General features: G+C 43.8%; 1 long non-coding RNA gene across 1 annotated transcript; it reads right to left on the reverse strand.

Annotated features, from left to right (window-relative positions):
• Positions 1-4,872: 4,872 nt before the first annotated feature.
• Positions 4,873-22,215, reverse strand: LOC121168725. Its single transcript, XR_005885744.1, has 3 exons — positions 21,935-22,215; positions 16,091-16,095; positions 4,873-4,885 (listed from the first exon to the last, which is right to left on the reverse strand). It is a non-coding gene; the product is annotated as an uncharacterized LOC121168725 (long non-coding RNA).
• Between the last annotated feature and the right edge of the window lie 4,372 nt (positions 22,216-26,587).

Consider the following 26,587-nt stretch of genomic DNA (forward strand, 5'->3'; position numbering starts at 1 on the left):
TCTCATTAAACAATGTCTGGGACCACGATGGGAAAGATTTGAGGGCTGGGAGCTGTAGTCACCTGGTGGCATTTTCACGCTCTTGTCTGGCTTTGGAGTCTAGCTGCTGCCAGGAATCTCAACAGGATCCATCCGCCAGAACAGCCTCTGCACAGTGCCTGAGCTTGCTCCCTGCTTCGCCGCTTCAGGGTACACAGCCACCTTAGTGGTGACTTAGTTTTTCAAAGGGAGTATTTCAAGAAACAAGATTCTCTGTTCTTCCCTTTATTGGTATGCTTTGTTCTTTTCATTTTTAGTTTGTCAATATTGTTTACATAGTTGACAGGGATAAATGCCCATGTGGGCCTCTGAGTGGCAGGTCTAGTGGTATGGAGAAAGGTGGAGGGGACAAATGTTTCAGTTCTTTTTTTTTTTCTCCTGTGTCACAGAAGGGAGCCGCTCCTTGCTGTCAAACTACTTTAGCACCCAGAGATCGGGGGACAGTCATTTGATGTAACCTTAGAGACCCCACTGTGTGGAAGAATATTCCAAGGGTATAACTTGGATGGTTTTTGATAGTTCTAGGATGTTTTCAGCTTCACTGCACCAAGGTTGAAAAAATCTTTCCATGGTCTGTTGGCTGACCAAGTTCATCTTAGTGCATCCACAGTCCCACAAACATGTTTTAAAGCTTGGCCAGGAGAGTGTTACAATCTGTACTGCTTTCCATCTTCTGACATGGCACTCGACAGCCTCTGCTGGCCTAGAGGAGCCAGCTATCATGTTCCCCGTGTATCTCTGGGCATGTTGTCCACTGCATTGCATCAGCAACTGAGGAGGCACAGTCCTGATGCATGTACTCAGAAGTTGGACCACATATACTGTAATTTTCTTGGTGGCTGGACTTTGAGCCCGGCAATCTAGTTGGGGAGTCCCCTAAGAAATATTGCCTGGGGTGACCTCAGACTTGACACTTGGGTGACTCAGCCAATATAGGGTCAGGTTCAGCCCATCACTTGTACCAGTCAACACACATACCAGCAGATGCAGCTGCCTGGTCAGTTTCACTTCCATCTCCATCTCTCACATGAACTGATGAGTGCTGCAGCCTAGCCCAGCTCAGCTGGCCACAGACCAGGTCTGCACGCACGCCGGGAGATGCCATGGTCTAGTCAGGCTGATCTCCAATTAGCCCTATCAGGCCCACTCCCGACCCTGGTTTTTGCATATACTAAGGCCTGACCCAGTGCATCCTGCACTGCTCTGGCTCTCATGCACACCCATGGGTGCTGCAGCTTAGCTGAGCACCAGCTCTGGCTCTCAAGCTAACCAGCAGGAGCTGCAGCACAGCAGGGAAATGCCCATAGTTCCCCTACCAGGCCCACTGCTAGCCCCAGATTTTATGATTGCCAAGACATACTGTGAAACTGCCTGACATGACTCACACCCAGTCGCAGTACTTAACAGCAGATGCTCCAGCCTAGCCCCAGCCTACTTAACAGCTGATGGGTGCTACAGCCCTGCCTGGACAGGGCCAACCGCAGTCCCAGTTCTCATATTCATTAGTGGAAGCAACATCCAGCAGGGGAGTCCCCAAATTTCCCCTACCAGACCCATTCCCTGCCCTATGTCTTGCACATGCCAGCAGGTACTTCACCCCAACCTGGCATTGTCTGCTTACAGTCTTAGCTCTCACTGGCTATTGTTACAGCTTAGCCTGCCAGGCACAGCCCCATACCCTGTTCTGGCTCTCACGTATGCCAGCAGGTGCTGCGGCCTGGCCCAACTCTGTCTGCCCCCAGCCTAAGCCCACACTACTGCTGATGAGTGTTGCAACCCTGCCTGACCTGGCCCACACCCAGCACTGGCTATTGTGCTTCCCAGTGGGAGCTGCAGACTGGCAGAGGAATTCCCCAAGTTCCCCTACTAGACCCACTCCCAGCTGTGGATCTCATGTATACTGGTGGCTGCCGTAGCCTTGCCTGGCATGACTGCTCTCAGTCCCAGGCTTTGTCTGTGCAGGTGGATGCTGTATCCCTGACTTCTGTGAGCATCAGGGGATTTTCAAGCATCCAGCCTGGCTCAGCCCATCACCACCCCCAGCTCTCGAGCAAATCCCACAAAGGTGAGATCACAATTCTGCAGAATTTACCCCTAAAAAATCCAGTTCTCTCACGTTGTGGTGGATGATGTGGCCTAGCCTGACATGGCCTACCCCCTGCTCTGACACTCACAAGTGGGTAATGCCACCTAGCCCATCCAGGCATGTGCCCAAGGCCAGCTTTTGCATGGGCCCAGCCTAGGTCTCCCACAAGGGCAGGTGCCTTGGCCTAACCCAGACACACCCTGCAGTTTCCTGCTTCTAGACCAGTCCATCTCCACTCCCTCACCTACCTGTGAGCGCAGTGGCCAGATCTGTGGAAAACCCCAGAAGTCATTCCTCCCCTGTCAAACATGCCCTCAGCTGCTCCCACTCCAACACGTCCTCAAATTCCCATCACTGGGTCATCTGCTGCCCCCTCCCCTGCCTGCAGGCTGGGGTGCAACCCCAGCCCAGTGTTCTCCAAACTCCCCATGTATCTTAAAAAAAAATAGGATAGGCAACTATGTTGGCACACTGGTACAGTAAACACAAATTTGACATTAACCAGGTCCAGAATGCCTGCAGTTATTGGTTGCTTTTCTTCCAGCAATGAAGCACTTGCCTAAGTACAAGATAACCTAAGTAGCTGCCCGTAACTGGGGTGCTCTGTTCTTTTAACACCACTTTACAGCCTGCTCTTGAAGTCACATTCCTCTTTGCTGCCACACACTGCTAATGAAGTCGCTCATAATTCTTAGGGAGCTGGAGCAAAGAAGAAAAGATCCTGCCTTTTCCTGGGAGGAATGTCAGCCTCACATTATAAGAATATGTGAAACAGGAGATATGGGTATGACCATGACCAACAAATAGAATCTGTTACACCATTTCACAGAAACAGCAACCCAGTAGCACCTCTGTATTGTATATAAGGACCCTAAATTTTTGCCTTTACTGGCATAGGTAGATGAGAAATGTGACCCATGCAGGTCATGCGTCATCCATGAATTTCATATTCTCTTTCAGCACATCCAATGAGTGCTACAAAAAAAATCCCACAAAATGAGAAATTATTTTTTCACCCCATTTCTTGGGGCAAGCTGGGAAAACCTGGCAAAATGTGTATTATGAAATATATGCAAATTGCATGTTAAAAAATCGTCTTTTTGGTATGGTTTCAGCTAGTCATTTTCACAGATCTTATTGAATATGTTCTATGTTTCTGCCAAAGTAAGCCAAAATTTCCTAAATTGCTCCATCAAGAGTCTGCACACATGTACCCACCCTTTGCCAGTGACTTGCCTAAATTGCTAAGAGGAAATGTCTCATCGGTGTCTGTGGTGATGATGTGGGGAGACCTGGGTGGCCTTGGCCAAGTTCCTCAGCTTCCATTCTTAGCGCAACACAGGAGCCCGAGCAGTGCTGGAGCTTCCTGCCTCCCCAGTACGTTGACTTTGATGACAATTACAAATCCTCAGAGCATTGCCGGACAGGCAGTAAGCCCAGGGGTCCCCATTCTGGTGGGGTCACATCCTTCCAGCTTGGGAGGAACACTGAAGGAATATGTTTTCTAGGAAGCAATTACTCATGAGCGTGGAGAACAGAAGAGTCCCGGAGGGACTGTCCAGCAGACAGTTTAATATCATGACTCGCAGCTGGGCAGCTTGCCCTGTGACCACTGATAGAAACTATGTCTGCGTAATGCTGTGCTGGCATCCGTGTTCTCCCTCCAACCTCCGGGATTTTCAAGCCAGCTCTCTGAGGGTTCCCTTGCTCATGTCCACTCTTGCTGAATCCACCAACATCTTTGGATCAGTCAGAAACGATCAAATTGTACTGCAGGTGTCAGAGGGGGCGGGCTCACAATCTCTGAAGACTGATAGGAAATTGGCTGCCAGTCGCGGCCCCTCCCTACCAATGCCCTCAGGAGGCCATTGTCCTGCCCAAGGTTTTATGAATTCCTGGTGCCCATATATCTTCAGGCTACTCACTCTGCACCTCTGTTCCTCCAAATGGCTTTATTATCAGCGCCTCAGCTCACAGGCTGCATCCCCGTTCCATCATTAGATCCCTGTTCTTCTCCATGGTTGTCCCCAACACTCACACCAGGTTTTCGTGCACTGTCACAAAAATCCAAAAAAGATGTTTCAAAAAAATCCGAAATTTGTAGAGAGATAGCAAAGCATGCACAAGGACAATGCAAATCACTTTATGTACTTGAATTTTTATTTCTATGGTCCACAGATTTTACTGGATGTCAAAAATGTTTACACGTATGTTTACACATATGAACACATATGTGCAGTAGAGCTCACTGATGACACAACATTAGTTGTTGAATCTTAATTCTGAAGCTTCACTAAATTTCAAAATCATTGTGCTTCAAAAATTTAACCTTCAAAATTATATAAATATTTTATCTTAACATATAAGTTCAATATTATGCTCTATGATGAAACAGTAATGTCTGTTTCACAAATAAGTTATTTACATGACATTTAAACAGGTTATTTTATTTTTAACACTGTTAATATTGAATCTATATTATTTTATTATTTATAATTGATATAGTTATTAACGAATTAACAGGTATTTACTGGGGTTTTCTTCAATGCTATTACTAATATTTAGCAAGCATTGTGGGACCTGGCACAATGACTCAATTGTCTAATCTTCCCCCTGCAAGCACCAGCATCTTGTATGGGCACCGGTTCGTGTCCCGGCTGCCCCACTTCCGATCCAACTCCCTGCTTATGGCCTGGGAAAGTAATTGAAGATGACTCAAAGCCTTAAGACCCTTCACCCACATGGGAGACCTGGAAGAAACTCCTAGATCTTGGCTTAGGATAGGCTCAGCTCTGTCACTGCAGGCAGTTAGAGAGTGAACCAGCAGATGTAATACCTTTCTGTCTATCCTCTCTGTAAATCTGGCTTTCCAATAAAATAAATAAATCTTTTTTAAAAATGAAAGACATTGTGAATCATCCAAGTGCATTCTAATTCAGTGGAATTATTAGTTCCTGCCTCGTAGGAAAGTTCTGTTTCCTTCTATAAACTCCATGGGATGTGAAATATATGGGCTTTCCTACTTTCCAATAACCAAGAGGTCATTTTTTTCATTTGAGTATTCCCACTTTTAAATGCTTGTCTGTTCTCTAATCCTGTCAGTTCCCTGACAGACTCCTTTCCAAGGTCACTGGAGTCAATATAAAACCTTATGACAATGTTATCATCTGTGTACAGATTATACATGTGAAATAAACACTATGCTGACTAAGGAGTGTACAAAATATATTTTTGGAAAATCATAACCTATAGAGCAATGCAAACCACTTTCAAACTCCTTGTTTGAGGAATCCTTTATCCATGCCTGATCCCTCTTGTAGTTCCTCTTGTCCCATAGCCTCAGACCCCTCTCCAGTGCTTAACATTAACTTGCATCCTTGGTTCCTGGTCTCATGGTACCTACCTCCTTGTTCTTAACCTTGGCACCCCAGCAGCTTCTCAGAGCTGTTCTCAAGGGGCTTCCAATCACTAGTTTATCAGCCATCTCCAAGTCCTTGCTCTGTTCCTGCTGTTCACAGTGGCCCCCGCATTCGCTGCCCTCAGAATACATCAACTCTCCCTGTTTACTCCACAGCCTGGCCCTTGGTGACCTCATCTACCTTCAGAGCTGTGTCTGCAGCTTGGAGGAGCAGCCCTACTGTTCTGCCTGTTCTACCTCCCACTGTCTTCTGGATGTTTATACTGGTCCGGTGATCTTAAGCACAATGTGTCTGAGAGCAAATTTCTTGTAAGCAGAACTGTGCAACAGCCCCTAGGGAGTATTGCCATAACCCACCTGTCCTCCCACCCCATGCTTTCTCTCCTCTTCTCCCAAGGGTCAGCCTGGTCTGACTACCTTACGAAATCTTTCTAGTATATTCTTAAAATAGTCCTGTGGACCCCATTCTGACTTTCCAAGCCCACCAAGAGCTAAGCCTAACCTGCATTTTAGGCAATGAATTGCAGTCCTCTTTTTTCCTGACACATGGCAAATTAAACTCTCTGGCCTCTGTTTATATTATAAGTATACTTATTTGGGAGCCCCTATGAGATTTTTCCATTATTACTACTTTAATTTATATAAAGTGGGTAGATTTAACGTTTTTTAATAACATACATTTAGAAAAATAGAATTACCTCCCTTCTCCTCACACTCCTTATTTCCATCCCCTAATATTTTTCCGAAATTATTACAGTAGCATAGATATGCTTCACAGTGACAAATGTAACTTTCACATATATAAAGGCATTTCATATATATATAAAGGCATTTCACATATATAAAGCTATCACAACATGGCAAGTATGTGAAAAAGAAAAAATAAGAGCATTAAATACAACAAAAATAGAAATGTGTATGGATGCATGCTGTATGCAGCAGTTAATGCTCAATATGCTAGTTTCATTTATAGTGACCATGGGTTGTTTTGTTTTGTTTTGTTTTGTTTTTTATTCTGTATTAGTTGTCAAAGATCAGAGAGAATATATAATGTGTGACTTTGGGGGATTACCTTATTTTACTAAGCCTAATGGTTTCCAACTGGGCCCATTTTTGTTGCAAATGGTAAGATTTCATTCTTTTTTATGGCTGAGCAGTATTCCATAATATATATATATTATGATATATATGTATATATATAGTGATATAATATATATATATAAGATCACATTTCCCTACCTTGCCCATCAGTGGATGAGCATCGAGGTTGCTTCCATAAATGCCTTTGTATATATTTAGCTATCACCAGGTATTGTGTATTGTAAGGCACACTGATACTATGTATTGCAGTGCTGGTACCAGCCCCAATTCTATCCTGGCCACCTGGGCAGCTTGTTCACAAGTTTGAGCTCCAGTTCTGGTTCTCATCAACATAAAGCCTACCTGTACTTGCAGCCTTCTAACTAATCCGTCAGCCACAAATTATGGCTAGTTTGAAGGCCTCTATGATGTGACATAAAGTTGGATAGCAAAAAAATAAAATGAAGAAACAATGTGGTAATTTATACGATCAGTCATGTAGATGGATGACTAGCAGGGCTATCAGTGGAATAGAATGCAGCTGGCGAATAACAGCTTCTTCTCATTAGCTCTGAAGATCAAAACCTGACAAGTGACAGATGATTAAGTCCACACCTGGTAAAACTGGACACAAGCAAAATGACCCTGAGAAAACACTGTGTTGTTTCACTGTCTCAGATTCTGCCGGCTTGACTTTGATGCTTGCAACTCTTTGCCATGGATATCCTGAGCTTTTAAGACCACATAGCACACATTGTCAATTCCTATAAACACCTACCAAGGTGGCTTTTTGCTCATCCAGGACAACTTTATTGCAGTGGACATGGGTCTCTGGAAGAATACATGACCCCCTCCCAGACAAAGAGCATCAAAATATACCTGCCCACAATCCAGGGGACTGCAGCCTTACTTCAGACCTCTCCAGCTGCTCTCCAGGTGGACTAAAATCCTACTTTCCTATATAATGCTGTCTTTTCTACAATAAGTCTTTGCTGTCTTGACCAATTGTTTCTGCACCTTCTTCAGACCTAGATCCTAAACCTAACAGTGACGCAACGGGTAAGGGCTAAAGGCATAATCAGAACACTCAGAGCAGGGAGTTCCATGATGTAATGTGGAAGCACCACACATAGGGCCTGAAGGTTACAGCCCACTCCTGCCACTTCCTGGATTTGGTTGTGGAGCCAATCATTTACTCGCTCAAACTGTCTTCTTCTCTGTGAAATGAAAACTTATCTTAAAAACTGTCATGATGATTAATGGTGTGAACTATATAATGGCCCTAGCTCAGTGCTATGGCATAATGAATAAAGCCACCACCTGCAGTGCCAGCATCCCATATTGGCACCAGCTCAAGTCCCTGGTGCTCTACTTCTAATCCAGTTCCCTACTATTGCCCAGTTAGGGAGTAGAAGTAGGGACTAATAAACCTAGTAAGGCAGTGGAGAATGGTACAATGCTTGGGCTTGTGGGAAGCATGTGGGAGACCCGGAGGGAGCTCAAAGCTCCTGGTTTGGGCCTGGCCCAGTCACAGCCATTGGCAGCCACTTGGAGAGTGAACAAGTGATGGAAGATCTTGATCTTGATATCTCTATTCTAATTATGTCTTTCAAATAAACAGATATTTAAAAACAAATGGACCTAATTCAATATATAGATTAGAAAATGTGCTGGGTCCCTGGCACAGTGGCCTAGTGGCTAACGTCCTCACCTTGAATGCACCAGGATCCCATATAGGCACCGGTTTTAATCCCAGCAGCCCTGCTTCCTATCCAGCTCCCTGCTTGTGGCCTGGGAAATCAGCCAAGGAAGGTCCAAAGCCTTGGGACCCTGCACCCACATGGGAGGTCCGGAAGAGGCTCCAGGCTGCTGGCTTCGGATCAGCACATCTCCAGCCATTGTGACCGCTTGGGGAGTGAATGATCAAACAGAAGGTCTTTCTCTCTGTCTCTTCTCCTCTCTGTATATCTGCCTTTGCAATAAAAATAAGTAAATCTTTTTTTAAAAAAGAAATTTGCTAATATCATAATGATATAGACTGAGCTCTAGGTAATATAGAAAAGTCACCATACTACATATTTTATTGTGTTGATTTAGCATCTGGAATATGCTAAATGTCATCTCACACAGCTAAACGTTACATGTGGGCAGTATGATGAGTGAGGCAGTGAGTGAATTCCCTGGCAACATGGGCTTTCTCAATCAGCCAACATGTTCAGCATACTTTCCAGGTACCAGACACTGCTTCAAGAATCAAAAATCAATAATGTGACTCCTGTTCTCTAAGAGCCCATAATCTAATGGGAAAAACAAGCACATATTTGATTAACTACAATTAATTGGAAGAATTGTACTAGAAGATTTTCCATACTAGGGCGACAGGCAGATGTAAGAGGACATCAAGGAAAGGGCTTTATGGGTGGGGACAGAAGTTGGAGAGACCACTGGGTGTCTTTGGAGGACTTGGGGCAAGAGAAGGGCCATGGGCCATTGGAAAGGATGGGAAGACAGGTTAGTGTTGGGGTCAACCTGGCAATGCCTGGTGTATGCCCTCATGCCAGAGAACCCTGTATGTCATCCTTATCACAGGACAAAACAGGAAGGCATGCAAACCCATCATCAGTTATACTCAAAGCCAAATTCTGACTTTGAATACTGTAAGTTTTTAAAATTGTCATTTATTAAGAAATGTTGGGCCCGGTGGCATGGTCTAGGGGCCTAAGTCCTTGGCTTGAACATGCCATATGGGCGCTGGTTCTAATCCCGGCAGCTCCACTTCCCATCCAGCTCTCTGCCTGTGGCCTGGGAAATCAGTCAAGGAAGGTCCAAAGCTTTGGGAACCTGCATCCGTGTGGGAGACCCGGAAGAAGTTCCTGGCTCCCCCGGCCGTTGCGCTCACTTGGGGAGTGAATCATCGGACGGAAGATCTTCTTCCTCTCTGTCTCTCCTCCTCTCTGTATATCTGACTTTGTAATAAAAATAAATCTTTTTTTTTAAAAAAAGAAAGAAATGTTATTGTTGTCATTTTCCATGATATATTCTTGTAGGTTTAGAGATTCCCTCCCTTTCCATCCCTTTTCTCCCTCCCCACTTTCCCTTCCCACTGTTTCCTCATATTATTACAATAGTATAGTCCTAATTTAGTAATAAGTACAAGTTAAATATTCTGCTATTTAAGTGTATCATGGCATTGTAGGTATAGGCAGTGGTGGAAAATCTAGTGTCATATTATCAAACTATATTTAATGGTTTCATTGGGAATCCTCCTTTTATTTTATATCTTCACTTCCTGGTTCATCTATAAGAATATGTAATGTATATATGCTTGCTCACCTACATTATCACCTACATTTTGCATAAACATTGCCTAATATCAGAGGGAATATATGGTATTTGTCTTTTGGGGACTGCAAAACTAGGATAATCTTACATATTTTCTCTGAAACTTTCCTGTTTTCAAGTCTCAGCATAAAGGGAAAAAACCTGCCAGCTGGTCTTGTAGGAAGCTAGAAGATGCAGAGAAGTGAGTCTCCAGAACAGCAATGCCCGGAGCAAACTTGGCTGTGCATAATGGGGCTTTATAATGGCTAGTGTGTTGCTTCAACTTGTCATTGGCATCACAGACCTCAGGGAAATCCCCAGCAGACTCGTTCTCTTGTCCCGCCTCTTCCTCTTTTTTTTTTTTCCACACCTACTTACTTCCTTTGCTTTGCCACAGTTTATGACAAAAAGCATATACTTATTCCGTGTTATTTGGAAAACAGAGCAAGAAAGAGACTGAGAGGGAGATGGAGAGAGACAGAAGTCCTCCGGCTCATGCCCCAAAGCTCCAGCAAACTGTAGGAAATTTGCCCTGTTTAGCATTTGGAAAGTCATAAAAGGAACTGTTCAAATAACTTGGATTCTAAGTGTCATACTCAGGGCAAACTCCCCTCCACCCCCACCTCTGCCCGTGGTCATGTTGGTGTGCTCAGTTTAGAGGTGCATCTTAATGCACTGACAATGTCCATGGGTTTGTACCTGTGTTTGAAGCCTTCTCCTTCAGGTGAGACTAGGCCGCCTTCATGGAGTCTCTTGCGCTGTCTGCGGCCAAGCAAGAGATGTAGAGGGGAACATGGCTGCTCTGCACTAAGTGTCCCCGTCTGACCTCTTGCTCTTTTTCTGTCCCTGGAGGGAAGGTGGAGCTTTCCTGCTCACAGACTTTAATTTCCTTTTTCCGTTCTTGACAAAGCTATATTTCTGCCCTGCCCTCCTGCGTGGAATAGGACCTAGTGTTTCTGATGCATTGCCCTCTACTGAATCCCTGGCTTCTAGAAACCAAAGGCTTTGAAGGGCCTGCTGGGAAAGCCACCGGCGGCAAGGTTACTAGGCACCCTTCCTCTCAGGGAGTGCCACTGTCTAGTGGAGTTTGCAACCTGGCCTTGAGCCCTGCCACAAAGGGAGACACAGCATCTGTGGCACCCACACACACCCTGAATATTCCAGGGGACCTCCTGACTTCTCCCTCATGTTTAGTCAGAGCAGGCATGAGCCCACAGTGACCATCCCAGGACATAAAAGTTATACAACCTGGAACCAAGGAGCAGTCCATGCCCCTGGGGTGAACTTGGACTAAATAAAGGAAAGAGATCCAAGACATCTGCAAATAAATTCCATGTCTACTCGCCACCCTTCAGTGAATCATCCGCAGGGTCAGCAGCTTGGTGGGTTACCCTACTCCACCCCGCCCCGTCCCAAGGATGTCCCACACTACCAAGCTGTGCTTTATCCTGAAATTAAGGACAACTTAGTAATGAGTTTTCACTTTTCTCCTTTCCTTCCTGGATTTTACTTCATTTTTGCAGTCCCTGTACTGTAGCTCCCTAAAAAACGGTGGTAGCTGAGCTTTGCTTCAGATTGGACAGCTGGACTTGGAGTGGCACTCTAGACTCATTAATTTGGTGTGTCTGTTCTGGAGTTGGCCTAGGGAGGATTACACTGTTTCCCACCATCGCTCAAGGTGCCCCCATTCCTCTTTAATGCTTTGGGAGAGAACAGATTCAGATCTCTGCATCCCTGGAAAAAAATCTAGCCAGAGAGGATCCATCACCTATTCTTAATAAAAGTGGAAAATGCAACCAATTTAAGCATCAAAAAAAAAATCAGAATTTTTGAAAACATCATACATTTTTACAATAAAAGACTGGTGTTAACTAAATCAGAATCTAGTTAGAATATTTAAGTTGAGATGTATTCAACAAATCAAACTGAGGATTTAAAACGTGAAAACAACCAGTTGTCTGAGCTGTTTGTTCCTCCAGCCTGAGTTTGATTATAGTTTTTATACTTTTCTTAGAGTGTGCGTGTGTTGAGCAGAGTTTAAGCCATGCAGATTTCCATGTAACTGTCAATCACATTGAAAACCAAAGAAGACCTCACTGTAAATCAGAGAACGTCAGGTCAAGGCTGACAGGCTGCCTTCTGAAGGAAGCTTGGTGCCTCTCCCCACTGATTCCCACACAGGATGTGATCTGGAGGCCGGGAGAGGCAAACAATGGGCCGTTAGTCATTTTTCCTACAATAGTCTTAAGATGGAAAGTGCACTCCTTCTTAAGGTACAATAGATGTTTTCTTGATTGTGATTAGTGGCAAATGAGCTTGTGAATGCAGAGTGGACTACGTCTTTGTAAAAACGGATGAAGGGGAAAAGGAGAAATAGAGGAACGCTAGGGGGGAGCAGGGAAGTGAGAGAAGTGTGGTGCTTTTCTTGGATCTATGCCTATGGAATGCATAAAATCTGCTCTCTTCATACTAAAATATTTTTTAAAAGATGCATCCTGTTATATGAGGGGCTGGCATTGTGGTGCAGTGGGTGAACTCACAGCTTCAGGTGACTACACCCCATAGCAAAGAGCCTGGGATTGAATCCTGGCTGGTCTCCTTCCCTTTCAGCAAACTGTTCCAGCACCTTGGGAGGGAATTGATAATGGCTTAAGTGCTTAGAGCCCCACCACCCAGCTGGGAGACCCAGATAGAGCTCCAGACTCCTGGCTTTGGTCTGACCTGGCATTTGGAAAGGGATCCAAGTACTTGGACGGACGTGGAATGTGAGCAGCATTTGAACTGGTCTACTCTGTGTTTTGTTTTCTTCAGGAAGGTGAGGAAAGGGTCACTGCAAAATTTCAACAGAGCAATTACATGAGTATATTAAGAACACAAACTTGAGAGCGAAGTAATTTATCCAATCTTCAACAGGCATTCACTTTCCATGAGCTCCTTAGAGAAGGCAACAAAAAGGACGCAAATAAAAGCACACCAGCAAATTTTTTGAAAATGATCTGAGGGTGGAAGCTGTCAGCTTACAGACAAATCAGTAAGTGAAAGATGACCAGCAGAACAGGAAACTGAATAGATGGCATGAGGGGACCATTCACTAGGCACTTGGTCTGCAAATAGTCAATAACACTTGTGAAAAAGTAATTCCAATGCAAATGAGATTCCAGTTTTTCAGTTGTCAGATTGACTTTGGTGAGGTCATAGAGGAACAATCACTCTCAAATTATTTAAGGCAGATACATTGTGACATCCTTTCTGCAAGCCAGTTTGGCGGAAGTGTAACACAAGACTTGAACATGTCTAAGCCCTATCAGCCAGCATTCCATTTCTGGGAATTTGCCTTTAGGAAGTAATTAAGATCCTTGCAAAAATCTATGCATAGCCTGTCTGTGTTTGTGTTATCCGTATCAGTAAGAAATAACAGCATAACCGTAGTTCACAACAGGGAATTTTAAAATAAATTACGATATGTCTACATAACCAAACACTGTGGTAGCCATTAAATATCATGCTGTCTGTGAATACTTAACTGTATAGGGAAAATATATGTTATCAATTTTTAGCATAAAAAAGTCAAATCTTATTAGAATATTAGAATGTTACTTCTTTACTTAAAAAAAAATTAAAAACCTAGGGCCCAGCACCATGGCCTAGGTCCTCGCCTTGAACGCACCAGGATCCCAAATGGGCACCAGTTCTAATCCCAGCAGCCCCGCTTCCTATCCAACTCCCTGCTTGTGGCCTGGAAAAGCAGTCGAGGTTGGCCCAAAGCCTGCACCCACTTGGGAGACACAAAAGAGAATCTGGGCTTCTGGCTTTCGATCAACACAGTACTTGTCGTTGTGGTCACTTGGGGAGTGAATCATCAAACGGAAGATATTTCTGTCTCTCCTCTGTATATATCTGACTTTGTAATAAAAATAAATACATCTTTAAAAAAACCTATATGAATGAAAAATGAATCTGGTGGTGATTAAGATGTTGATTCGTATGTTCCTGTCCCATTTTGGAGCACATAGTTCAGGTCATGCTCCACTCTTCACTCCTGATTCCAACTTCCTGCTGATGCATTGATGGCCCAAGTGGTTGGGTCCCTGGCATCCACATAGGCAACCCAGATGGAGTTCCTGGCTCCTCAGATCAACCAGCTGAGTCTAACCTTACATGTGTTTGCGGAATGAACAGCAAATGGTAATCCTCTCTCAAAACAAAAATGAAGATTTTAAATTTTAAATATTATCTAAAATATATAAACAGAAAAAACACTTAAGGGCCTTTCAGTATAAGGTTAACTGCTTATTTCTTAGTAGTATGATTAGGGGTGATGTTTTCTTTATGTTTACGTTCTGCAGTGGAAATCTATGACATTTAAAATAGACAAGCATATTTTTGCTAATGTTGTTAATTCTACCAATGGTTGTAAGTTTTATCAGAAGTAGGAAAGTGGGCAGCTGCTGCACTTCTGGCATAATAGAGAAAATAACCAAAGTGCTGTCAGACATCTGCTAGTCTAGCCTTATGGTCTACAATGAGAGAGGCCAAGTGACTTTGGAGTCCTATCTAGAAACTTTTTCCTGCTGATCATAGTAGACAGGTAACTTAATTAATTGAGATATTTATGCTTTCTAGCCAGAAATAAATATGCATGTGTTGATGATCTCATAGCCAGATATGAGAATAGCTTGTAAAAATAGATATTTCAACCCAAAAAGGTTTTTTTGTTTGGTTGTTTGCTATTGTTGATTATTGTTTGTTGTTTCTAATATATGGAAATGGAATAAGGAGTATGACAAGGAAAACTTTAAAGAGAGACTAATCAGCCAGAAATGAATCTGAAATTCTTCTACTTCTTTTTAGGAGAAAATGTGAAATCTCATGACAGCAATTCAAAACTGAGACTTGTTCATAATCTTCTTTTTAAATATTTATTTTTATTTATTTAAAAGAATTATATGAGCAAGAGGGAGAGATAGAGAGATCGTCCATCCACTGGTTCACTCCCCAAAGAGCTGCAACCACCAGGACTTGCACCAGGCTAAAGTCAGGAGCCAGCATCTTCATTTGGGTCTTCCACAGAGGTTCTTGAGCCATTTTCTGCTGCTTTCCCAGGCATATTGGCAGGAAGCTGGATTGGAAATGGAGCAGTTAGGACTTGAGCTAACATCCATTTGGGATGCCAGCATCACAGGGTGTGGTTTTACTCACTACACCGCAACACTAACCCCCTAACCAATTTTAGGCTCCTTCTCAAGACTTAAATGATTTTTTTTAACATTTATTTATTTTTTTACAAAGTCAGATATGCAGAGAGGAGGAGAGACAGGGGGTAAGATCTTCCGTCTGATGATTCACTTCCCAAGTGAGTGCAACAGCCGATGCTATGCCATTCCTAAGCCAGGAGCCAGAAACTTCTTCCGGGTATCCCACACAAGTGCAGGATCCCAAAGCTTTGGGCCATCCTCGGCTACTTTCCCAGGCCACAAGCAGGGAGCTGAATGAGAAGTGGCGCTGCTGGGATTAGAACCAGCGGCCATATGGAATCCTGGCGCGTTCAAGGCGAGGACTTTAGCTGCTAGGCACGCTGCCGGGCCCAAGACTTAAATGATTTTTACCTGTCTCCAGTTCCTCTGTGTCAATGGCTGTAATCCTGAACACTGAAAATAATATGTAAGGGTGGATCTGAGATTGCAGAAGGATTTTCAGAACCAATTAAAATGAAATCTATTCTATATTACTCCAGTTACTATGAAGATGGAAGGCTGCATGGCATGGAGAAGGAGAAAGATAGAGGGATGGAGGAAGAAAGGAGGAGGATGGAAGGGAAGCGAGCATAGAACAAAGTACAGTGATTGTAAAGACCCACCTGAGACACAGCTGTGACAGCGATGTGGCTCTGGAGGTCTAGTACTTCTCTGGGAGGTCTGGTCAAGGGTTGGTGTCACACTGGGGCTGCTTATTTTCTTTGACAAGTGAGACTCCTTCCATCTCTGTCCCTGTTTTCTTCCAGAAGAAGGGAGGATCCGTTTCCTTAACCTACCATGGCATTCCCATTCCATACTCCCTGCTGGTCTTTGTGCTTCTCCTAGAATCATGGGAACCTTACCCCTTCCCTCCTTGCCTCCCCTTGGCCATGCACACAGCTCCCTTGGCACATAATCTACCCTTATCTTTCACTTCCAAGTTCAGGGACAGGAACTCTTTATGTTTTGTTATTTGGAAATTTCATTAATGAACTGCTTCCCCTTGTGCTGCTATTGACTGGTATTTAGAGTCTACAGAGGAGATGGGCTCCTACATTCCAAGTGAGTCAGCTGGGAGATGGGCCTGGAGCCGCCGAGCAGAGTGGCTCCGCAGATTGTTTTGCTGGAGTTAGTGCTGTGTGGCCAGCCTGGGTGGGGCTCTCAGGACATGCAGGAAACAAGCCAAGCACAGCTCAGAAGATCATGAAGAAATGTATCTGCTTTCATCAGTGAATTTTTAAGCTATGTGGCAGATGTTGGCCGATGAACGAGCATTTTCCTATTTTGGAGGGGTCAGCACCACAGGTCTGCCCCTGCCAGGGGAGACAGCGGTACTCAACTACAGCTACCAGATTCCTGGCTCCTATAAGGCCTGGAACCTGGTTCCCTGGTCCCACCCGCCTCGGACATGCCCTCTGTCTTCACACAAGAATTCAGTGTGGGTCTGTGCTGGTTGCTTAGCTCTGTCCCTGGCAAAACACCTCAGATGGGAAGCATGAGGGCAATGATCCTCCTTTCTGAAAGTGAGGAGGTCCCAGCCTGTCCTGGTGACCTCAGGGCCCCAAATCCATTACGCACCCCAAGCCACCATTTTAATGGCTTTTCAACTAAGAAGAACCCATCCGGCCTCACTTTTATACTAACACGGTTGTGAAGCAGAATTTGTTTTAGATGGAGAAAGGGATCACACAGGCAAAGCCAGCAGGGTTCCTGGGGACCCAAGCAGACCAGCAAAGCAGCACTGTTCCACCTCGGAGGTGCTGCTCCCTCAACGCCTTCCCAAGGCGGAACCAGCTCTGCTGAAGCAGAGCAAACCCCAGGACTGCCTGCCATCAGGGACATTTGGCACAGGACTCCCTTCCCCCTTTTCCCTCATGGAGCTGTCAGAAGTAAAAGAAACTTGGCATGAGCTTGCCCTCCTCCCAGGTGCAACCTCACCCCTTGGCGGTCTGGAATGAAAGCTCCTCAGTGACCTCACCCTCTTGTCAGTCAAAAAAAGCCAGCTTCCCCTTGGCCAACCCTGAACTCTGGCGAGTTCTCAGTCCTCCCACTCAGAAAGCTTGCCCTCCCCTGGCTGCCCTCCTTCTGGCCGCCCTGTCCTTTTGCTGGCAGTGACACATTTCCACCCAGCTGCATCTCAGAAGGAGCTCCACCTGCAGGTGTGGGTGTCTGGCCAGATGTGGCTTCCTCACAGCCACACAGCAAGGCAACCAGTCTCAAAGACAGAGACTGAAGAGTGAACAGACGATATGACTCAGCCTGTCGTGGCAAATGAGAATTTATTCAAGGCTCACCATTAAATGGGGGAGTTTTAGGTAAATTTGCAGACCAAGGTGAGCCAAATCTGGAATAAAAACACAAAAGCAAACTTCTTCTCTTTGTTGTTCTCACTTTTTCTCCCTCTCCTGCCCCACCCCCATTCTCAGGTAAATTTTTAGATGTTGAAAATCCATTCTAGTGAGATGTCAACAGTGTGTGTGTGTGCCACAGGAACTCAGTACTTTGCACCCAATCCAGCTTTGAAACCAAAATTATTGGGGTCAGTGAAGTAGCACAAGCTAATCCTCTGCCCTGTGGTACCAGGATCCCATATGGGTGCCAGTTCCTGTCCCAACAGCTCTACTTCTGATCCAACTCTCTGCTTATAGCCTGGGAATGCAGGGAGGGTGACCCAAGTGCTTAGGCCCCTGCAGCTACATGGGAGGCTCCTGGCTTTGCATTGGATTGGCTCAGCTCCAGCATTGCGGCCATTGAGGAGTGAATCAGTGGATGGAAGATGTGTGTATGTGTGTGCGTGTTACTGCTTCTGTCTCTGTAAAATTTGCCTTTCAAATAAAAATTGAATAGTTTTAAAAAAGTATCCTAATGGATATTTAAAATTAAAACAGGGCAACAACACAGAGCCCTGGCCGGCTTCCTGCAAACTTTTTTTTAGAGCAACAGGGAGCCGAGGTGAGCAGAGTCAGTCTAGTGAGGTGTGGTGATTGAAGGAGCCTCTTCTCCCCTTGACCTTCAGGAAATTCCTTATGTCAAAATCCCTTCAGTTGGCACCAGTTGCTGAATGTGTGATGCTGAGAAGTCAGTGCAAATATCCTGGGAAGAGACTGAGGCTAATATGTGAAAGGCTGAGCATGCACCTGTTCCTGAGAAAAAGATTTTATCATCATCTCCATATCACACCTTCCACTCCAAAAATGGTTTTTAGCTCCCTTTGGGATGTGTTTCATGAGGATAAGGATTGATAGCTTATTTTATACTCTCAGGACCCAAGACATTTCCCAGCAGACAGTAGGGTCTCAGTAAACATGTGTTGATTAATTCCTGTAAAGCCCTCGGTACAATGGGTAAGGACCATCAGTACAATAGGCATTCCCTCCTATTTTCACTGTGCTTTGCTCCAAGCTCCTAAAATGAAGACTGATGTGTTCAAAGGGAATAACAATGTGGACTTGATGGCACACTGGGAACATCAGCTTCCCAGAGGCACAGTTTTGTTGAAGATGGAGCCTTCCAGTGTGCAAGTATGGCTGGCTCCATGCTCTATTTAGGCACCTGAAGAATTCAAACCTAATGGAGGTTGTTATGGTGTGTGTATCCCCCTTGTAATGCTCTGCTAATTCCAAGTAAATGCCATTATTCTTAGGAGAACTTCTCACTTGAGATCAGAACTGTAGTGTGAGGGTCTTACCAGATCTGCCCTAGGAATCCCTACGGGAGGGGAACTGCGTGATGACAATGCACATGATATTACAAGCTCCCCAGTGCAGATATTATGAACCTCCATTAAGTTGGTGGAAGTTAGTTCTTTCAAACTATGTCTGCATTAACTTCACACACACAAACACTCTAAACTTTTCTGCACTGAGGTTAATTTTCCGTTTTTTTAAAAAGATTTATTTATTTATCTTTATTGGAAAGGCAGATTTACAGAGAAGAGAGACAGAAAGATCTTCTGTCTTCTGATTCACTCCCCAAGACGCCACAACAGTTGGCGCTGAGCCAAATAAAAGCCAGGAGCCAGGAGCCTCTTATGGGTCTCCCACACGGGTGCAGAGTTCCAAGGCTTTGAGTCATCCTCCTTTGCTTTCCTATGTCACAAGCAGGGAGCTGGAGGGGAAGTGGAACAGCTGGGACATGAACCAATATACATGTGGGTTGCTGGTGTTTGCAGGGACAGGACCAACCAAGTGAGACATTATGCTGGGCTGAGCTCAATTTTCTTATTTAAATGTCTTGCTGACTCCCAACAAGGAAAGCAGAAGCTTCCCAGTGCCATAATGACAGAGCATCAGCCTAACACTTCGACACCAATGTGAAATTATGTGATTTTTTTTACCAGTCTCCCCTGTGGCATCTTCAAAGAATTCATGAAAGAAACTATATTATGATAAAACTACAGAGTCTAAAAAATATTTTTGCCAGAGCTTTTCTTTTCTCATTGTATTTTCCAGGGTCTTTCTGTAGTCCCTTGTTACTTTTCTCATATAAAGGTAACCCCAGCTCGACAGAAAGCAGAAATTGGGATAGTTTGAGGCCAATATGTTCTGTCCAGGCAAACTATGCAGGCATCCTAACTTAGCTTTCTCCCTCCAAAAAGCAGCAGAAGCAACTCTGTAAGATGAGAAAAATAAAAACTATTCCTCAATCCACAACACTGTTGGCATCAAGTGTGTGGGTGGATTTTCTATGCCAAAAATTCTCCAGTTCTCTGCAATACTAGGTGGGAGTCCTACATTCAGTTCTGGACTCAAAGAGTCCAGAGTTAGCGCAGACCCCCATCAAAGGCCCTGTCACACTACTCCAACTTTTGGTACCAGCAACAATTCATGGGTCCCCAGGTGAAGCACAACTGTTACCCACTTATCTGCAAAGCAGGGAGTCTCATCATCCCCTCCTCATATTCTGTGATTTGCTCTAAGGACTCAGGCAAACATTTGATTTGCTCTCACCCGTCTACTATAAAGAATATCAAGAAGGATACAAAGCATAGGCAGGTGAAAACATACACAGGTTGAAATCCAGAGCGATTTCAAATTTAGAAGTATGTGCCCTCATGGACATAGGCTGTACCAGCCTCCCATAGGCATGTACACCAACCCAGAGGTTCAGGGAAATCTGTGGTTGGGTTTTCACAAATATTTATTTGGTTCAAAGTAATTAACTACATCTTCAACCACTAATGATTGGCACAAACTCCAACCCATCTTGCCTTGCAGGGCATATGGAAGAGGGGATTGAAAGTATTAACTTTGCTGAGCAAGGTGCAGTCTTCCTGGTAACCAGTCCTCATCTGAAGCTGACTAGAGGCCCCATCCACCAGACATCACCTTGAGACTTCAATATCTTAGAAGTTCTTATGTCAAGAAATGGAGACCAAGATCAAATATTTTAACAAAAGATGCCCCTACCTGCCAGAACATTATGAGCGTGCCAGGAGCTCTGGGCTGGTATCTAGGAGAAAAGACCTAATATGTATTCTTTATGTCATTGGCAATGATAGACAGTTCAAGAGACATGGCTACACACTGAATGTCTTTGTTCAGATTATGAAAAGTGACTCATTCAGATCCTAGGTTTAGGGGAATGGTTTTCTTTTCTCACAGCTGGCCCATCTCCAAGACTGATGAGAGAATAAGGTTGGCACCTTTGTGTGGTACAGAAACAGTGTAATTTTGTGCCTGCTGGCTGCTAGCTAAGAAATCAATATTGGAGGATTTGAGTGCATGAGAAACAAACTCCTTCCCCTCATTGTGCATGCACAAAACAAGCTGTCCTTTCCCTTGGCAGCTGGTATCTTATCTGTTGGGGGTATTTCTCAGCTTCCTGACCTATTTTATGTCAACCCCAGGACAATAATCAGTCATGTGCTAAACTCATAGTGTCAGTACTTAAAATGGGTTGAACTAGGAAGAATGCCTTTCGTGGGCCTAAAAGTGATCAAATACAGGCCACCACTGTGGTACAGTTGGTTAAACCATTGCCTACAATGCTGGCATCCTATTTGGACATCAATTCGAGTCCTAATTGCTTTGCTTTTGATCCAACTTTCTATTAAAATGCCTGTAAATGCAGAGGACAACCCAAGTAATTGGGCACCCACAGCCATGTGGGAGACTCAGGTAAAACCTCCGGCTTCTGGGTTCTGCCTGGCCCAATTGTGGCAGTTACAGCCATTTGGAGAATAAACCAGTGGGTGGGAAATCTCTCCCTGTTTCCCTTTCTCTCTATAATTCTGACTTAGTACAAATGAATAAACCTTTAAATGTAAATAAAGTTAATAAATATGAATAGACACAATAAGTATTAATAAGTATGAATAGGCTTCCTTGGGAAGCCTACATTTTATATCAGAATATCTGGGTTTGATTGCAGCTTCACTTTCAATCCAGTTTCCTATTGTGTAGCTTAGGAGGCAGGAAGCGATGGCTCAAGCAGTTGGGTATGTGCCACACAAATGGGAAACCATTCCAGGCTCCTACTTCAGCCTGTCCCAACTCTGGTGTAATAGACATCTGGAATAATAAATCAATCAATAGAAGATTCTCTTTGTCTATCTTGCTTCCTCTCTGTCTTACACAGATATCTCTATATGTTTACCTTTCAAACAAAAAATAAAAATAAATTTTAAGTTGAAACTGATTTAATTGGGCATTTGGAGAAGGGCACTGTGGTGTCATGGAAAGGTCACAGGTCACTGGAATGATCTAACCAAGTACAGTGGCTTGATGATAAGTATAGGTCATGGAATCTGCTGACCTGATGCGGAGGGCATTGTGATGAGTTAACTTGATGAAGCTGAACTGGGTGTCTCAGAATTCCCTTGCCTTTCATACTTTCTCTTGGACTCGGCCCACATCAGAGATTTTCCTGTGAGAGTTAAGGAGAGAAGAAATGAAAACACAGCTTCTTTGCAGCTCACATGTATTCATGTTGACTAATCTGCTGGAGCCTCTAAACTAGTGTCCTTTGTTGCTGCTTTTGCTTTCTTAGAGCTCTCCATTAGGAGAGAACTGATGACAATGGAATTATTTCACCTTCTAACACCACTACCTCCAAGGTTAGGATGTGAAAACCACAGATCTTTAAAAAACAGTATGGAAAATGTATGGTTTTGAATAAATTGCATGGATTTTTTTTTTTTTGCCAATATATGCTTCTCTTTCATTCCAATTCTCCATATACTTTTTTTAATTGAATGTCAGATACACAGAGGAGGAGAGACAGAGAGAAAGATCTTCCATCTGCTGATTCACTCCCCAAGTGGCCACAGCAGCTGAAGCTGTGCCGATCCAAAGCCAGGAGCCTGGAACCTCTTCCGGGTCTCTCACACAGGTGCGGGATCCCAAACTTTTGGTCCTTCCTTGACTGCTTTCTCAGGCCACAAGCAGGAAGCTGGATGTGAAGTGGGATTAGCCGCTGGGATTAGCATTGGCATCCATATTGAATCCCAGTGTGAGCAGGGCGGGCTTTAGCTGCTAGGTTACCGTGCCAAGCCCTCCATGCACTTTTTAATGTTCCCTCATAAATGTTCTGTCCATTGCAGATCTCTTGCATTCCTAACTGACAGCCTGAGTAACCCATACCATCCCTGTCAATTGAATTTTCTCTTCTTATAATGGAAATGCCAGCATTTTCACAGGCCACTTGAGAACTAGAGCTTTGATCTGAAGAATGGATATAAAATGAAAACTTGTAGGCACCAGACCACACTGATGGGGAGGCATTTCCAGGTGGTTCCTTCCAAATCCCACCAGGAACCGTTGCATATACTATATTGACTTCACAGTATAGTCAGTCATGAGTTCATCAGCAAGAGAGCCTCCACAGTTTAAATTATTTTCTATTTTTATGAATTTGCTTGCATATTGGGCTATTCAAGCAAGAAGCCCTCTTAGCACATCTCAGCATCTTAACTTGAGCATCATCTGCACCTTCCACTCTCAGCATCCACCCAGACCCAGACTACACCCAGCCCCTTGCTCTCATTCATGCTGCTGTTTGCATTCCTGTGCTCCATTTATCTTGTCAGAAATGAACAGACAGGGATAAATCACTCTAGGACAGCCTGACATGGGAAAGATGTCTGTATGTTGGCCCAGAATGTCATGATGAACTGGTGGAGACACACTATGATGGACTGTACTGACTTTTTCAAAGTCTGCTCTGGTGGAAAAACAACCACCATTTGACTTATTTGCTGACATTTGGGACAGTTAAATGGAGGAATAAAAAAAGAGAGAGAAGAAAGGGTTGGATAATGTTTTTTTTTTCTTTGACAATAGATAACTAATCCAGGTGGCAAAGCATCTTGGAATCCAGTCAGCTATAACCATGGGAGAGTCTCCAAATGAAGAGGCCAAACATTGGCAGAGTAAGAGCACATTTGGTCCATCACTTCTGTCATAATGGATACTGAGAAATGGATGCATTAACATAAACCCACAACTTTCCTGGTACTGCCACTGTCACTGAAAAATTCTGGCTTATTTTACAGTATCATCACTTGTCCCTGCCAGAAAGAGCCAGCCTTTAAAAAGAAAAATAAATACAAGGTCATATCCACATCAGGAGAATATTTTGTCAGCTGCCAAAATTCATTTCTCAAATGTACTTTTACTGTGGTATGTTGGGCCTAGTCCAGCTTGGACAATTCCATTCTCACAGTCAGTTCTCCCAAGGAGTTGGAACCACACATGTTATCCTTTGTCTTCTCCAGCTATCTTCTTAGTAATCAAATTCATGATTTTCATACAAGGGAATGATGGGGAGGTAAGGATGAGATTTTTTTTAAGATTCATGTATTTTTATTGGAAAGGCAGATATACAGAGAGGAGGAGAGACAGAAAGGAAGATCTTCCAGCCCATGGTTCACTCCCCAAGTGAGCACAACGGCTGGAGCTGAGCCAATCCGAAGCCAGGATCCAGGAGCTCTTCTGGTTCTCCCACACGGGTACAGAGTCCCAAGGCTTTGGTCCATCCTCTACTGCTTTCCCAGGCCACAAGCAGGGAGCTGGATGGAAAGCAGGGCCACTAGGATTAGAACCGGTGCCCATATGGGATCCTGGTGTGTGCAAGGCAAGGACTTTAACCACTAGGCTATCGCACCAAGCCCAAGGATAAAATTTCTAAAAAATAGTTATTTGTAAAAATTTATGGATGAGAGTTTCCTCTAAATGGAGTCATTCAGTAAACATTTTTGGAAATTAGGTATGATTTCATTCATTTAATTAATAGTGAGTGAGGAATAAGCCAATATTCTCAACACCACCTATGCAACAGCATACAAAGAGTTTCTGCCCTTAAAAAATAAAGGCTAGAATAAATACATAGGATGAGGTTAGACAGAGACAGAACAAAAAAAATTTAGCCATGATATAGCGCTTGGAAATTTTTTTATGTATAGTGGAGAGTATGTTATCAGGGCAGGGTTTGATTTGTGTGTGTGTTTCCCATGTTATAGGCTATCTGTGAGCCAGGTACTAGCCTTCCACTGTTTTACACTGGAATCTAATTCTGAGAATCAATTCAGCCGAAGTTGGATTTTCTTTCCCAGCTTTCTTAACTCAAAGGACAAAGCAATCCAAGGGCAAAGCTTGACCACAGGGGCCGTCATCACGGTACTCCTCCAACACTAACACTGTTCCCTCTTCTCTCTAATCAGCTACACATCAAAACTGCCTAGGATTACACGGGACACCAGACAAGAGAAGGTAGATGGGTACAATAGTTCACCTGGAGAACTGCTCTTGCTCTGAAGTTAGTTAGGAGCAGAAGTATCTCATATGTATGTTACTTCGTAAACGGCGACATTCAATATCTAGGAAGGACATTACCACTGGCTTAAAAAAATGTGTGAAGGGTGGATATTGTGGTTTAGCTAGGGAAGGTTCTCTGTTTTATTCTAAACCCTGTCCACCCTTGAATGCTACTATGTTGTTTTAGATTTCTTTTGCAGGTCCTGATGATTCATACTAAGCATATGGTTGGCTAAAACTATTTGTTGTGTGTGATTTCATTTTATTTGAAATATGTTGAGCAAGCTATTTTCCACCTTGTACAAGAACAGTTCATTTTTAATCCAACCAGTGTATAGGACTTTATATTTAGTTTTCTTGAATGTATTTTTTATCTTGTTGAGAGGGTATAACTTTCTACCTTGCTGTGATACCTTAAATTTCTAATTCTGTCAAGCATATTATCTAATCATTAATTTTTAACAATATAGACACAATAAGCACAGTTAGTATATTTCATTAGTATAACAGATGCTTTTAAAAAGCTGCTGAGGAAGGAAGGACACTCATTGTGGCTCACCGTGTTGAAGGTAGGTCCAAGATTGGGTGGCCCCTCATCTGGTGTCCGAGGAAGGCAGTAGATGATAGGACAGTGCTGAGAAGGGACCATGTGACCAGACAGAAAGTGGGGGAACAGGAAACACACTTATCTTCCTTCTATGCATTCTTTCCTTATTAAGGCATCATAATTCAAAGAGGCTTTGCCCTGCTAATGTAATCCTACCAATTTTCAAAACTCACCTAGGGCCCAGCTCGGTGGCCTAGTCACTAAAGGCCTTGCCTTGCACGCACCAGGATCCCAGATGGGTGCTGGCTCTAATTCTGGCAGCCCTACTTCCATCCAACTCCCTACTTGTGGCCTGGGAAAGCAGTAGAGGATGGTCCAAAGTCTTGGGACTCTGTACCAGCATGGGAGACCTGGAAGAAGCTCCTGGCTCCTGGCTTCGGATTGGCTCAGCTCCGGCCACTGCTGTCGCTTGGGGAGTGAACCATGGGCTGGAAGATCTTCCTCTCTGTCTCTCCTTCTCTCTATATATCTGCCTTCCCAATAAAAAAAGTAAATAAATCTTAACCAAAAAAAAAAAAAAAAAAACTCACCTAAAGATGCCATGGTTGTGTTATGCTCCGTCCTTAATTCATTCACATAAAATGCAGGGGATCAAGTTCTTAACATCTAAATTATTCTCCAAGCCATAAAAGGTACTGTGACAAAGATGACTCGTGCCAAGCATGCCATGTGTACCTTTACTTTTCACAAACTCTGTTGAAGTTCCTTTAGAGCTGTGTGACCTCCTCTGGCTAACCGACGTTGGATGACGGTAATATCACCTTTAGGCCAATGCATTTAGGAGACAATGTGATTCTTTTATTCCTTTATCCTGCTGATACAGAGGCCATGAGTTCTAGGTATCATAAACAGAAATAGATCTTACCTGGGCTTGTGGCAATACATTAATGACAGTTAATGATTGTATTAGCTGTGGCCTTTAATCCTTCTACAATTCACTTCTAAATTTTTATTTATTGTGTTTATTTGAAGATAGTGAGGGGGAGGGTGGACAAAGAAAGGCCAACAAAGAGTGTCCCTGCCTGTTGATTCACTTTACAGATTCCT

This window comes from Ochotona curzoniae, unplaced genomic scaffold, assembly GCF_017591425.1.
Source record: "Ochotona curzoniae isolate NIBS_2020 unplaced genomic scaffold, NIBS_Ocur_1.0 scaffold_1037, whole genome shotgun sequence".
Lineage (NCBI taxonomy): Eukaryota > Metazoa > Chordata > Mammalia > Lagomorpha > Ochotonidae > Ochotona > Ochotona curzoniae.